A 12,396-nucleotide genomic window follows, 5' to 3' on the forward strand; every position below is an offset into this window, starting at 1 on the left:
ATATATAATATATATATACATATATAATATATATATACATATATAATATATATATATAATATATATATATATATATATATATATATATATATATATATATATAACTAGATGGTGATTAAATAGGTTGCAAAGCACAAAAAGGCGTAGGCCTACTCACTGTTTTATTACCATCCATTTACAGTTGATTGCCATAACTTCCATTTATTTAATCCATTTTTGCTCTCCGAAACACCGCACAATAAATTGATTAGTAATGGCCGGAAACGAACAATTGAACGCGTACCCCTTCAGGAACTGATGTAAAATGGCGTAATCTTGGGTGAAGACGCTCGAACCGCCGCGATTTTTTAAAACATGAAACATAGTCTGGCGGCAACTGCAGCGGCTTGAGGCTTCCTGCGCCTCCTATCTGGCCACCTACATGAGATACCTAAGGTTTCAATTTTCAGCTGGAACCTCTTGCCGCTAACCTCGCTCCTAGCCGGGCCCTTACGGTCTGTGATCATTTCTAGACTCGTTATCCTAATATCAGTTAACCTGTCGTAGTCCATACTTAAACATCAGTTAAGCTGTACCCAAAATTCATAACACGTTGCTAATTTAGTTAACAACTAAAGGGGCCCATGCACGTTCAAAAAAAAGTCAAAATTTTGCATCAAAATTTTGATGCAAAATTTGATCGTGTGTAGGACGTTTTGACATTAAAACGTCCTACACACGATCAAATTTTGCATCAAAATTTTGATGCAAAATTTTGACGATTTTTTTGAACTTGTAGTTAAGCCTTTATTCTTAGTGCTAAGCCCTTAGTACCCAAGTACGTATCGAAACTGGCTTAAAGCAGGAATCATTGTGTATCTCGCTGTTTATACTATGAAAATAACTTTAGTGGGTATTTACTAGTATTGATAGGCTATTAGGGAAATCGAGCGTTAAAAGTCAGTGGTTTCTTTTGTATGTGAGGTCTGTGGCGAAAGGCCTGACACAGCATTTTTGTGTTGGGGCTACTTGAAAAGTCATTGAAAAATTATTTAATGTGCCCATCTTTAGAAAACGAAAAGAAAACTTTAGTCCCGTGAAAGATCTTGATCTATTTATGACCGAAATTGACACGGTACTCCAGGGGAAGGAGGGTGTACCAACCGTGTGTCACACAATTGTACATAATTCCTTTTGTATATATTATGCTTGTATCTTCGCTCTTCCCTCGCACTAAAAAGAACCAGAATAAACATGTCTGCGTGTCGCCTATGTAACATTGTCATTTTCTCGAACATGTAATTTCCTGTTGCCTTGAGGTTTTGTATATAAAGGAGAGTGTTCCATAATAAATTAACTCAGTTAATTGTATCCTGCCTTTGAGTTCACAACCTTCTCTCGGCACCGTCACAAGGGAAAGAAAATGGCAGCAACTGACATGCAAATGAACGTCGCTGATGAAGAATGTGATGACGGAGGCAATGAGGGAAGGTGTGGGTGTTGAGAGGACTTTGTCGAATGTGGGATACGATGTGATGAATGCCGAAGATGGTACCACAATGAAGCAGCTTGCTCAAATTTAAGAAATGCCACAAGTGAGGTTTTTCAAAGCAGGAACATCATTTATAAATGTTCAAGATGTGTTGAGACTGCAAATTCCAATGATTCATGGGTCAGGCAATCATGGGAAAACATGACGAAACTAAGCATCAACATGGAAGAGATGAAGGTAAATGTACAACGACAGATGTCAGATATTATGGATATGATAACTGCTCAATACACCACTATGTGTCATGAGCTGAAAGAGAAACTTACGGAATACGAACAAGAGAACGTGACCAAGACCATATATGCAAGTAAGCTAAAGTAAAAAATTACTTTGGTCATAAAATCTACGGAGGAAAATATGAAGGCTACAGAGATCAAGAAAACAATCATGAAGAAGATCACCACGGATGTTGAACAGGTCAAAACCTCTAAACAAGGCCACTTGGTAGTTAATTTTGCGGATAAAGTTGGGTTAGAAACGGCTAAAAATGACTTGGAAGAGGTCAAGAATGACATTAAGGTAGAAGTGGATAAAAAGGATCTACTTAAACCGAAGATCAAGGTCTGCAATATTGATGAAAATGAAGATGATATAATTGCTAGTATAAAGGAGAAGAGTGAATGGTTGAATGATATGTGTGAAAATGAAGAGGACTTTAAATTGATTAGGGAGTTTAAATCAAGACAATAGCGCTAAATCACATGTCATTATTAAGTGTAGTCCAACTATCAGGAAAGTTTTCCGTAACAAGGACGATAAAGTATATACCACGTATGGAGGATGCTGTAAAATTTATGATTCCTATAATGTATTTTAGTGTTATAAATGCCAGGAATTTGGTCATACTGACGATAGCTGTAGCAAGACTCAGGTATGTGCCAAGTGTAGCCAGGAACACCGAACCAGGGATTGTAGTGTTAATACGTTAAGTGTCATAACTGCTCATTGAGGAATTACAATGATACGAATCATATGACATATGATGAAAACTGTAAAGTATACAAGGAGGAGCTTACCAGGATGAAAAATAATAGAACCGATCATGGAGTCTAGCCCATTGGTAAAGTGTAGTCTGATAAATATTCAATCGGTGGGGAATAAAACCATAAATATTAGAAATCTTATAATGAAATGGAATTAGATTTATGCTTATTAACTGAAACTTGGTTGCAGGGAAATATTAGTGATAATTCAAAGATTCAGGAGATGACGCCGTGCACTCATGATTTCTACCACGTACCAAGAAAGGATAAAACGAGGAGTGGGTGTCTTCGTGTCAAAAACCTTTTCTAGGGTTTCTATCATGAATGAAATAGTATTTGAAACGTTTGAATATATCTATTTAAAACTGACAAGAAACAGTAAGGTATTGAATATAATATTGTATAGACCACCAGGGAGTAATATGAAGAAATTCATTGGAGAATTTAGTGTTCTTGTGGGTGTGGTGGACGATATTACAAATAAATTAATTGGTGGAGACTTTAATTGTTGGGTAGGTGATGAAAATGATAATAAGGCTAAAGAACTCCAGGAAGTATTTGAGATGTTTAATTTAATAAACAGTGTTTTGGTATCAACGTCAGTAGGTGGCCATACACTCGACTTGGTCATATGTGGGAAAGATTCTGACCTAATAAGAAACCTTGAAGTTGAACCAGACTTTGAGATCTCAAAAACACATAAACTCATCACTTTTGATGTTAATATAAATTACATCAGAGTATTGAAGAAATGGATCACATATAGGGAACGGGAAAATTTCGATGCTGAGAATTTTATTGAAGTTAGTGTACCGCAAATGTCTTGTGAGAACATACAATGTGAACATATGGTAGATAGAGAATGTGTTGGGTGTTATACCAAAAAATATAATGACAATTTTAGAAAAATGTATGATACCAAGTGTCCTATAAAGAGCAAACAAATAGTTGTACACGAAAATGTTAGATGGTATAATAGTGAGCTATTAAAGGCAAAAAGACATAGACGTAAGATGGAAGGTAGATGGAAAAGAGCCAAATGCTCACAAGCCAGAAATCTGTATGATAAGGCCAGAAATGACTATAACATCCTGTTAGAAGAAACAAAAAGAAAATTCTACAACAGCGAAAGTAAAGAAAAAAAATTATAACATGAGGGAGTTTCACAAAAACCTAGATGATTTGATGGGATTAAAGAAAAAATATGTCTTGCCTGATAATGTCTGTCCAGAGAAATTTGCTATATTCTTCAATGAAAAAATTGATAAAATTTATAGAGTTTTCCCCCAAAATCAGTTAGGATAGTCAGTTATGCCAGTGAAGGAGGGTAAGAAGTTAATAAAATTTAAGGAAATAAATATGCGTGACTTGTTAAAGGTTATGAGAGAGATGAAGAATGCATATTGTGGAAACTACCCCTTCCCAAATAGTTCAATAAGTGATGCTCCAAACAACCAAGTTGTATATAATATTTACCTAAATATAATTAACCTAAGTATATCATAATCCACTTTTCCTAGCTGTGAAAAAACTGCGTTGATCAAACCAATATACAAAGGAAAAGGTAATGTAAACGAACTAAACTCATATAGGCCCATTTCAAATTTATCCTACATGTCGAAGCTTGAAAAAAATCATAAGTTAGCTATTATGGGCTCATATTGGTGAGTTAGAGTTATTCCCGGAAAATCAATCGGCTTACAGAGCTAATCACTCTACAGAAACTACCTTATGCTCAATAATGAATGATATGATAGGTCTTCTTGATGAAGGAAAGTGTGGAATTTTGATTATATTAGATATTAGTGCTGCTTTTGATACTGTTGTGCACGAGTACTTACTTGACGACTTAAAGTCCATTGGAGTGACTGAGGAAGCACAGGAATTCTTGCGAAGCTACTTAACGAACAGGAAAACTATTGTAGAAGTTTCTGGAAACCGATCTAGTGAGAGAATTCTTATGAGAGGTGTACCACAGGGTAGTGTTCTGGGCCCTATCTTGTTCAACATATATACCATCGAGCTATCACATATCTTGAATAAACAAAAAGTGGGCTTTAAACTATATGCAGATGATACTCGGTTCTACCTTTCAATTTCAACAACACAAGACACAAAGAAGAAAATTTATGAGATAATGACGGAAATAAAAACATGGATGCAGAGGAAAAAGCTTAAATTAAATGATGATAAAACAGAATGTATGTTTTTTTGGCACAAAGGTGGCTTTGAAGAATTACCAGTTATTTCGAAGTATAAAAATTGGTGACGCTGATGTTAGGATTGTGCCTGTTATGAAAAATTTGGGTGTACTGATAGATTGTAATTTGTCAATGAGGGATCAAATAGTGAACACAGTGAAAGTGTGTAACTATCACCTGAGAAACATAGCATTTATTAGAAAATATTTAACAGAGGGCAGTACAAAAATTTTAGTGATGAGTCACGTAATATCAATGCTTGATTATTGCAATTCTATGTACTATAAATTGCCCAATACACTAGTAAGAAAGCGTCAAAATGCGCAAAACCGGGCGGCTAGACTGATAAAAGGCATTAAATTTCGGGAGAGAATAACTCCTGCACTGATCGATCTACATTGGTTACCTGTTAAGGCTAGAATTTAATTTAAAATTTGTTTGTTGACTTACAATGCACTTACAAGTGATAAGCCTAAATATCTTCGTGATTGCTTGGTCCTCTACCCTCAAGTTACTAGTAAGAGTTAGACATGCTGATGACCCATATAGACTATTCGAAATTAGTGTGAATCGTGCAATAGGAGGAAAAATTTTTTGTTATGCTGCACCGAGACTCTTCAACGACCTTCCTCTTGATGTCAAGAATAGCAAAAATGTTGCAGATTTCAGGAAAAACCTGAAGACTTATCTCTTTGGAAAGTGTTATAATAGTGATATGAAAACTATTAAGCCTGAATACAAATGCCAACGAATAACTGAAAAGATACAGAGCAAAATATAAACTGGAAAGAAATTATTTTCACACATCAAGGCCCGCCTGAACAGACTCTTAGTGTCTGATGGAGGGCGAGAAATAAACCCCTAAAAGTAAACGTAAGCAATAGTCACGTAACCACAAATTATACCACGAGTCGGGTGAGAAGAAACAAAGTTTTAATTCTAATTAGAAATATGCCCATTCACACACACACACACACACACACACACACACACACACACATATATATATATATATATATATATATATATATATATATATATATATATATATATATATATATATATATATATATGTACGTACACACACACACACACACACACACATATATATATATATATATATATATATATATATATATATATATATATATATATATATATATATATATATATGTGTGTGTGTGTGTGTGTGTATATATATATATATATATATATATATATATATATATATATATATATATATATATATTTATATATTATTGAAACCTTGCAATAGGTAATTCACAAATTACTTGGACATTGTGAACCCTGTCCTATTGATAAAGCCTACTTCATTCTTGTGATGACTCGTAACCCAAATATATATGTATCCGGTTAATCAATCTGGGAAATTCACATTATTAGAATCATTTATTTGTTTTCATCATTGAGTTTCATAAAGTCATTGATCTTATTTTATTGTGTGTATGATATTTATATTTATATTTCCGTAGTAATTCAGCATCTTCAAAGACTACAATAGGTTTCTCCCAAGACCTACAGAAATTTTGAAAATCTTGGTTCCTCCTGACACGAAATACTCATTTTCCACTAAATCAGTTATTTTCTTTCCCCCTAGCAATGCTTTCACCTCTGTGACAAGCGTCTAGAAGTGATTTGGTTGTCTGTTATGAAGTTAGAGCTATCCTTGATCACTAATTTAACTTAGTAAGGAACTTAGCAAACAACTAACTGTCGGTGAGGTTTGTGGATGGATATTTGGCAGGCAACTAGATTTTTTTTTATCTTTTTATTAAAAAGTTAAATTACATATTCTTTACAATCACAATATTTACAGTATAATCACATTTAATTGCATTTTTCTATAAACAAATCCATCTAATTTAACAATTTACAATATCACACATCTTGATTTTAATTTTTAGTCACTCAACAATAATTTATATACTTTTTGGTGAACATTTTATTCATTCTTTCTTTATAGCAACTAGATTTAGTAATAAATGAAATCTAGATTTAGTTAAATTAGTTCCCAACTTGCTTAGCAGGGTCACAAGTAGGTAGGCTATTGACGTTCTACTATCAAACTGTCGTAGCACACGTTTATTTAGCTACACGAGCTTTTAATGCTAAACACCAACAACGTGAATTATTCATAAATTGTTTTGATACGTCGATACTCCACAGCTTTGGAAATATAAGACATTTTATGGTAAACTTGTATGGCAGTGCCGTAGAACTATCGGTATAAATGATAATTTCCAATCTTTTCATTCTACTTCCCCCCTATCTCCTTGAATTACTTAATCCTGTTTCTAACATCGTTATGCATAGAATCAATTACTGTGTCTTACGATTTGATGTTGAGAACAAACTTCTGGGCCGGATTAATAGAGTACTCCTATTAATCCTACTTCTGGAGATATTTTCCTTTCTAACTAGCTCCCACAGTGGAATGCTCGTTGCTCACGAAGAGTCTTCTAATCAACGATTTCATTATCTGCAACAAACCTATTATATTAGGCTCAGTCACTATTAAGTTTTATTTGTGTTGATATGTATAAAATCAGGAAGATTTGCCATTTAGAGCAGATTTCCGTCGCTGTTTCCCCATTTAAATATGACCGATTGCTCTTCGCTCACTTACATCGTTGTGTCCTTATTAACGACGTTATCTAGAACAGACTGAATATATTAGTCTCTGCTCAGTGATGCCAAATGTCACTAGTTACTTCCCTTATGATATTAAGCATAAAATCAATCACAACCCCTTAATATTCGCTATTTATAATAAACTTCAAATGACAGATTTCTCGTCGGTTACGAACTTCGAGTTCGAGAAGTATAGTCACCTCATCTTATCCTTTCAAGGACGTCAGTCAAGAACAAACCAATTGCATTATATACAAAAAATTTAATAAGGAATACTTTAAAAAAAGAATTCAATAAGATATTTACAAGAGAGTACATTTATGATAATTACTTAAATATGTAACATAATTATAAGTTAAGAACGTTTGTACAATAAAAGTTATTGCATATTATATATTTATTAATTGATTTAATTTGTATTGAGCTGATTTATAACTATGTAAAACAATGTAATTCATATCAGTATTTTGTAAAGAATAATTACGTATATAATGTAAATTGCTAAGAGGTAATTGTATTTTTATAATAAAAGATAAAAAAAAAATGCATTATATACTTATATATGAGAGTGTGAATGAAATTTTCCCACTTTTGAATATGGCGCACGAAAGGAGCTCTAAAACGTCACATCGTACATACCTACTACGGTACGTACAGGGTTTCAGTCAACTGAGTCAAGGACAGTACATCCGAGTCCCAGGGTTGCCATTCGTACGATAATTATCGTACATGTACGATTATTTTGGGTCCGGTACGATGTACGATACATACCTTGGGTATATACAATGTATGTGTTTGTGTTTGATTAAACAATTATACTAAAATACCTTGAAATAAACTATATATGTTACTCCTTAGTAATTATGTTGAAAGTGTGTACGATAATTTTGGTTTAAAAAACGATAATTTTGGTTTAAAAAACGATAATTTTAAGGTTCATGTATGATAATCCAGTGGAAATAATCTGGTAACCCTGCATCCGACATCGAGAGTCTTCAGTCTGTCAGTGTTTACCTAGCGATCAAGTGAGTCGAAAGCATTTATTGATATTCTCCCGTGAACTTTCATTGTGTTTCATGATTAATCTGCTGGAGTGAAGACTCGGGGTTGCACCCTTCGTGACTTAAAGGTATCCTTAATACTATGTAGGCCAAACTTTCTTTTCCTATTTTATCTGTAGCTTAGCAGATGAATTTAAAGGCCGTTCTGTATCACTGAGTCACTTGTTTTTCCTGGTATCTTGACCCACACTTGTAACCTACTAGCGATTTTGCATACTGGTTTATTGCAAGTAAATTGTTAACTACACTGTATATAGAACATTTAGTTAACGAAGCAAAGCTTCTAAATACAGCTGTTTAGGGTGTACAGTAGACTAACGTTGGAAATACAGTCCTTTAATGGGAAATATTGGTATCGTATTGACCTGAAGCAGGCCTAATCTACGAAGGTAGATATTAACTCCTGACTTTTGTCTTATTTGGCCTTCCTGTTTCCTGATAATGCAGTAGGACCTAAAATATTCATGCACAACTGCTCATACTAAATTCTGCTTCGTAAGCTATGCATAATGATGGATATTGCAGTATGAGCCCATTTCAGCTCCATTTTAACATCTTGCTCTCGAAATTTTGTCCAAGTAGCCAACAATAGAGTGATCTCTTCCCGTGGCTGATAGTGGCTTGGTAATCAGCAATAACATGCTGTAAAAATAATTGGTAAGGTGATGAGAAGAAAAGCCTTGTTTTACCATTATATACCGTTTCCCCAGTATGTTTTCCCCACCCAAAACCCCGAGTTCCCACTGGGGGTCCCCCATTATCAGTGGATATATATATATATATATATATATATATATATATATATATATATATATATATATATATATATATATATATATATATATATATATATTATTCATATATCTGAAACTATTCATTTCCGACAGGAACGAGTGTCATTTTTTAAGAGAACTGACCTTTCATTATAGGAAAAATGTAGTTTTTCCCTAGGTTACACTACCCTGTAATAAACTACAATAATACCAAATAATTAACTTTCACAATTGTGTAACTTTACTCCTGTACCATCGAAGATCCTACTCTAGGAATACTGCATCCTATGTCTGTTAAGGTTTGTAGGTGGTTGAAGCCTATGTCAAGTTAGGGCAACTGGAGTATCTGACATTTATTTGTGATGGTGCGTTTGTAGAGATTTACTATTTGTTTGTTTAACACTGGTGCACATTTATAGCTCAAATTATACGGAAAAATTTACAAATAATAGTTGGGGTGCATGTATAATAGCGGCCACCTGTATGTTTGATGATGACTGACTAGGAGTACAGCACTGTGAGTAACACCCCCCCCCCCCCCCCCCCCCCGTTAGGTAAGTAGGTAAGGACACTGTTTGTAGGTTGGGAGGAAAGTTTAGTTTAGTTGGTGTCCATAATTTATGCTCACTGGAGGAACTGGCCGTTGATATACAAACACTCCTATTTGTTATTATATTCGATGTTTGGAGGCTGTGTTCTATTAGATACTGGGTATAGAGGTTTGGTGACACCACCTTTATGTGTGTTGGATCCTTCTGGACCTTTTAAATCCCTGTTATCTGAAGAAACCAATATATCCTAACCTGACCATATAATTGTATTATATTACAGATTTCAGTACATTATTGACCTATTAATGATGAAGACTGTATTAAGTGCCTGGAGGATGATGGTATTTGAAAAATAAAACTATAAGGTCTAGTTTCTTAAGTCGCCTACTATAGGCTAGCCTAGCAATTGGTTTATGATTGGACGTGGAGTGGAAAATTTACTATTTTATCCTATGGTGATCATGAATAAGACTTTGTTCCTACGAGACTTACAAACCCTCGTCCTTTAGCCCAAAGGACGACGGCCGCATCATGGGTTTTGCGATTTTATCTTGAAACTTATTTTCTCATTTATTACGAACTAAGTTACCCAATATCTAAATATCAGAGGTATGTACTTGAAATGGAGATTGATAACCAATAATTAAATCACAAAATGTAAAAAATATATTTTTTAGAAATTGTTAAAAATAAAAAATAATAAACACGATCTTTTTGGTTTTTGATGGCTTGATGAAATAGTTTTTGATGCATTTTAATTTTTTTCATGTCAGAATATTATCAAATTTAGTGAGTGATCATATGAAAATTTATAATAAATATACATGAAATAATTGTGTTAAATGGATGTGTTTATAAGTGATAATTTCTATTTGAACACTCGGTCTATCATTAACTACCTTATGAAACAAGGAAAAATGCATAACCATATGTAAAAATATATAAAAACTATTCCTATTTGTATACTGCACATTTAAAGACTTCAATTTCTTTTTATTATACATCCTTTACATATCCCTTTATAGGCAGATTCGTTCGTTTTACCAGTTGCATTTGGACAATCGTCCCTTTCATCATTTGATATGTCCCAATCACTGTCATTGTCAATATAAAATTCACTAGTATATGATAACGAACCATTATTATCGCTATGAAAGGCTATTCTAATGAATAAAAACTGAAAATAACGATAAAATGTGTCTGAAAGGAAAAACATTCTTACCGCTAACACAAACATACTCCGATAGCTCCGCCCACCCCTTGAAGTTGATGTTACTTTTTCGCTTTTATTGTAAGTAAAACAATGTAATATCTGGCGACTCTTTCCTCCAGCTGCAAGCTGATTGGTTAAAGAATCTGTATGTCACTGAGCAAATCATAGGAGAATCCCACGTAATTTGAAAAATGAAGCATCGCTAATATTGACGTCGTCCTTTGACAGGTCGTAATGCATCGATAAAATCAACGCATAGCACGTTTTGGGTTAATTGGGGAGATTGATTTAACGCAAGCTGGAGACTGCCCTAAATATCGTTAGAACTTGATTAACCAGCTGGTGAATGGTGCAAGTGAGGCACCCCGCCCCCTTTCCCAGCCGGAATAGCTTCACTTTTGATTCGACTGCTGTCGAGTTCATATGTAATGCCAGCGCCATACCAAACGTTTTTCTTTTAAATTGCGAGAAGAGAATGTGTGGTTGAAATTGTGATGGAAGTAAAGCAAGATGTTTGTACTTGCTGGGAGAATGGTGGCTGTTGCAACTGGTTCATCAGTAACCGGCCGTACATCCACTCTCCCTCTATGCTTCTTGTAGGGGTCGTGACTGTTCGCAATAATACCCATGCTCCTAGTGTAGGTCTTAGTGTCCTATGTAGTGGCAGGCATATGCCCTGAAAGTAAAGAAGAGCGAAGCCTTTGTTGGGGTGTTTCTTAACAATGTCCTAGAAGACACTGAAGTCTTTTGTTGCTTCTGAGTACTCGTGGGTACTACTGGTTTTGCTGCCACTGTGGATACACCCTTGGCTTTGTCCCTGGGGGTTATGCTTCAAGAGCAAGGACTTTGGATCTCCATCCGCGGTCGGTGACTTTTCAGGTTTTGATGTTGTGTAGGGTACCCCTAGTGTTCATAGCACCTCTTTGGAAGCTCTTCACCTGTTACTGTGCTGATTGTTAATGAAAAGTTTGACCTAAGGAAGTCTTGGGCTCTCTTAGGTCTTTCAGGTAGGCCCTCCATGACTTTTTTTGAACGGAGCTTTTAGTTAAGGATACTGCTCCCTTGGTTCCCGTAGTGCCAGTGTCCCAAGTGATGCCAGTAGTGAAAAGTGTAGTAGTGCCCCCAGTTTCAGGTACTCCGGTGCCCTACCCTTGTCCAAAAGGAGGGTGAAGGCTTATAAAGTGGCTCCCTTGCCAGTGGAAATGGTAGTGTAGCTGGAAATTTTTCACTACCGACTGAAATTTCCCGCGGGGGAAATTAGCGTTGGAAAGATTTCTCCCGGGGAAAAGTAGCTTGGTCTGTTACATACCTGGGGGGGGGTTCAGACCTACGATTTTTTCCCCCCTATAGGCCCTTTCCCCTCCCCTTACGTAGAAGCTGTGACCCTTATTTCCACCGCAAATAAACCGTTTTCCTGTTATCACCCCTTAT

At 35.1% G+C, this 12,396-nt stretch overlaps 1 protein-coding gene across 3 annotated transcripts in view; it reads left to right on the forward strand.

The window, feature by feature from the left end:
• Positions 1 to 8,351: 8,351 nt before the first annotated feature.
• Positions 8,352 to 12,396, forward strand: part of LOC137619586 (uncharacterized) — a 53,990-nt gene continuing 49,945 nt past the window's right edge. For 2 of the 3 annotated variants that reach the window (XM_068349752.1, XM_068349754.1), the window contains exon 1: positions 8,355 to 8,496. The gene's annotated coding sequence lies outside the window, so the exon portion shown is untranslated. Of the gene's footprint in view, positions 8,497 to 12,396 lie in introns of all 3 variants that reach the window. The other variant, XM_068349753.1, reaches the window with a different exon arrangement.

Source organism: Palaemon carinicauda, chromosome 26 (assembly GCF_036898095.1).
Source record: "Palaemon carinicauda isolate YSFRI2023 chromosome 26, ASM3689809v2, whole genome shotgun sequence".
NCBI lineage: Eukaryota > Metazoa > Arthropoda > Malacostraca > Decapoda > Palaemonidae > Palaemon > Palaemon carinicauda.